A 4,046-nucleotide genomic window follows, 5' to 3' on the forward strand; every position below is an offset into this window, starting at 1 on the left:
GTGTGGGGAGAAGCTGGAAGCTGGTTGTGGACAGTCCAAACAGCGGAGCTCAAGCTGCCTTTGCTGTTTATTCCTTGTGCCCCCCCCAGTTCCCCCCACAAGCCCCCCAGTACTTATCATCTCCGCCACAGGTGAGGAACTGAGGGTACCCGTGATTTAGGGCCTCTTCAAGGTCACAGGGCTGGCCAGTGCCTGGAAGGCCCAGAGCCTTTCCCATATGCCTCCTACATGAGTCCACCTGGGACCCGGGAGGGCCCCTGGACCCAGGAAACAGATCGCTGAGGGGCCCAGGAGCACATGTTTGGAGTTAGGGAAAATATCTAAGCCAGGGAGATGGGCTGGTGTCACTAAAAGCTTCCATCCTGGGTTTAATCACCCTGCGCAGCCAGCCCTGCAGTGACTCCTGGTGGCCAGTGCGACTCAGGCAGCAGCGTGTCCAGGAGCAACCAGACGTGTCCCTCCCCTATGGAACTCCTCATCGCCCAACGAGGCCTGAAGCCTGTGCCTCGAAACCCAGATACAAGTGTCCTCCCACAGGTGTTTGAGGAAGGACTCTGTCTGTCCCCCGGTGTCACGCCCAGTGCATTTGGGAATCATCTCTCCCTTGGGGGCTGGCAGGAAAAGGCGCTCCGGGAATAACCGCTGGGCTCACCGCTCCAAGCTTCGAACTCAGAAGAGAGGGTCCCCCGGCGGCCAACGCCTTTAGCTGGGGAAGAGTTGGCACCGGGTCAAGGGACAATGATTAATGGACGCAATCTCACTCCTTAGAAAGTCCCAAGGTGGCTCTTTTGGTTCTATTATCACCTACTTCTCCATCTGCTGACCTAGGCTGCTATCGTGGTTCACCATCATCTGGGACGCCCTTGCTCAGGCTGCAGAGGGGGACAGAAAGAGAGTGGGGTACAACATACCAAGATGTCCCCGAGGGGACACCCCAGAACAGGGTGGGGGGGGTAACTAAGGTGGGGCTGACATTTTTGACAATTTTGATGGCAAAGAAGAGCTTATTTTAGTGATCGCACATACACAGTCACATGCTGGGGAGAAAACATGCCGGCAGGTTAACCGTGGCCATTTCCGAGGGGTGCAATTAACAAGGATACCCCTTTCTCACACCCTTTGTACTCTGACCGGTTTCACAACCACCGTACGTTTCCTACGTAAGAGCGAATGCAAAGAAAAGGCAACGTCTAAAATGCACGTGACCTTAGGAGTCAGGTCTGGATTGAAATACCCACGCCACAACGTGCCGCGTGCCCGTCTGAATGAGCTGGGACATGACTCGCCACGCGGAGCCTGACGTACCTGGTTCTTCATTTGTCAGATGGGGCCGATGGAAGGGACTGACATGGTCACACTCTTCCTGAGGCCATGGGCCGTTCCTTACACAGCGGGAGTTCTCTGCCCCAGGCACACGCAACCTGACCTAAGGGTGGTGAGGACAGATCTGCCCCCGCCCCTCTCCCCCGAGGCTGGAGGCCAGACAGGTTGCACTGGGAGCCTGTCGCTGAGCAAAATCAAAACTTGTGAAACCCCTGAGTTGCTCACTTTGTTTGAAAGAGCCGTTGGGTCCGTGTGAGGAGGAAGTTGCAGGAAGAGGGCCCTCGTGACAGAAATAGGAGTCTGCGCCCATGGGCTGCTTCTCTTAGCTTACTCATCGTCCCCAGAAATCATCTCTACTCTCTCCGGAAAGAAGTGTTCTCTCCACTTCCTGGCCATCCAGATACTTTTTTTTTTTTTTTTTTAAATAACAGCTCTATTGAGATATAATGCACATACCATGTAATTCGCCCATTTAAAGTGTATAATTCAGGGGCACCCGGGTGGCTCAGTCAGCTGAGCGTCCGACTTCGGCCCAGGTCACGGTCTCACGGTTCATGAGTTCGAGCCCAGCGTCGGGCTCTGTGCTGATAGCTTGGAGCCTGGAGCCTGCTTCGGATTCTGTGTCTCCCTCTCTCTCTGTCCCTTCCCAGCTCATGCTCGCACTCTGTCTCTGTCAAAAATAAGTAAACTTAAAAACAATTAAAAAAATAAAGTGTACAATTCAGTGGCATTTCGTATATTCTGAGGTGTATAATCATCACCGCTATCAATTTTAGAAAGCTGTCATCTCCCTAGAAAGAAAGCCTTCAGCCATTAGCAGTCACTACCTCTTGCCCCAGCCCTAGGCAATCACCAGTCCACTTCCTGCCTGTATAAATTTGCCTATTCTTGGACATGTCACATATGAATGGAGTCATGCTCTATTCAGTCTCCTGTGACTGACGTTTTCATTGCCACAATGTTTTTAAGGTTGCAGCATGCATTGGCTTCATTCTCTTTTATTGACAAGCAATATTCCATTGTATGCATATACCACATTAAAAAAAATTTTTTAATGTTTATTTATTTTTGAGAGAGAGAGAGAGAGAGAGAGCAGGGGAGGGGCAGAGAGAGAGGGAGACACAGAATCCAAAGCAGGGTCCAGGCTCTGAGCGGTCAGCACAGAGCCCGACACGGGGCTTAAACTCTTGAACCGTGAACTCATGACCTGAGCCAAAGGCAGATGCTTAACTGACTGAGCCACCCAGGTGCCCCACATATGCCACATCGTATTTGTCCATTCACCAGTGACGGACACCAGGCATCCTTTCTGAATTTAATATATTACCATTAATGATAGCCGTGATCATGGAGCACCTGCCATACGCAAGGCATTTGACCTAATTTCTAATCCTTGCAACTGCTCAGGGAGATGGGCTATTTCGCCCATCCTACAGATAAAGAAACGGAGATGTAGGGGTGAAGTGGCCCATCCGAGGTCCCACTAGTGACACAGCAAGAATCAAAGATGGGCTGACCCAGGCCCCCAGTCCATGCTCTTCCCATTGTCCCATGCTGTCCCCACCCCCATGTGCTCTGCTCTCGCCTTCCAGTTGGCTGTGAGGCCAGAAAAAGAAAGAATCCTCTCATTCACCCTAACTGGGTGGCCAGCACGCATGAGTCAGCGAGCCAGGTGACATCCAGAGGCCACCCCATGGGGGTCACTGCCCGGGTGATGAGACGTTGTCATGCAAGGAGACAGGTGCTGATCACCAGGAAGGGTACCGAGTGCTGGGAACTCATTGCTGCTAGATACCCCGAGCAAAGACTTTTAGAGGAGATGATGTTTTTAATATATTTTTTAATGTTTATTTATTTTTGAGAGAGAGACAGAGAGACAGAGAGACAGAGAGACAGAGAGCGTGCAAGCAGGGGAGGGGCAGAGAGAGAGGGAGACACAGAATCCAAAGCAGGCTCCAGACTCTGAGCTGTCAGCACAGAGCCCGACGCGGGGCTCGAACTCACGAGCTGTGAGATCATAACCTGAGCCGAAGTCAGATGCCCAACTCACTGAGCCACCCAGGCACCCCCAGCGGAGAGGATATTTTGAGCAGAACCCGAGGGGACCAGGCAGATTGTCCAGGCAGCAGAGACAAGGCAAGCCTGTGCAGAGGAGCTGATGTGCTCCCAGGCCCAGAGACCAGGAAGCTTGGTCCACGGGGATGTGTTCTGTCCTCCTAAAGGTGGGAGGTGAAGAGTACGGGGAGAAGTCGGAATCACACTGGGGGAGCCTGCATGCCAGGCTGGAGTCCGAGCTGTGTCCTGTGGGCAGCAGGAAGCCACTGAAAGTTCTGAGCAAGATAACAAAGTAAAAGCCTTCCATTAGCTGTTTTCTCTGCTGTCTGTTTTCAGACCCAGGTTCCCAGGCCCCTGGAAATTCTCCTGCAGTTTCACAGAAGAGCTGACTTCAGACTCTTGGGCATCTTCGTGCCTCCAGAACCTAGGACAGTGCCTGATGCACTGTAGCAGCTCAAAAAACAGTAGTTGAATGAATGAATGAATGAATGAACAAATCAGTCTGCCTGACAGCCTCTCCCCCTCACCATCCTCTCCTAGTGCCTCTGCTTGCGTGTTCCAAATTCTCCATCTCACCCACCTACCCTCTATCCCTCCCAGCCCCTCACCTTCTCCCCCCTGGCTACCCCTCTCCTTTCTGGTCATGAGTAAATAAAGGAACAAAATGC

Source organism: Panthera tigris, chromosome D1, assembly GCF_018350195.1.
Source record: "Panthera tigris isolate Pti1 chromosome D1, P.tigris_Pti1_mat1.1, whole genome shotgun sequence".
In the NCBI taxonomy this organism is placed as follows: Eukaryota; Metazoa; Chordata; class Mammalia; order Carnivora; family Felidae; genus Panthera; species Panthera tigris.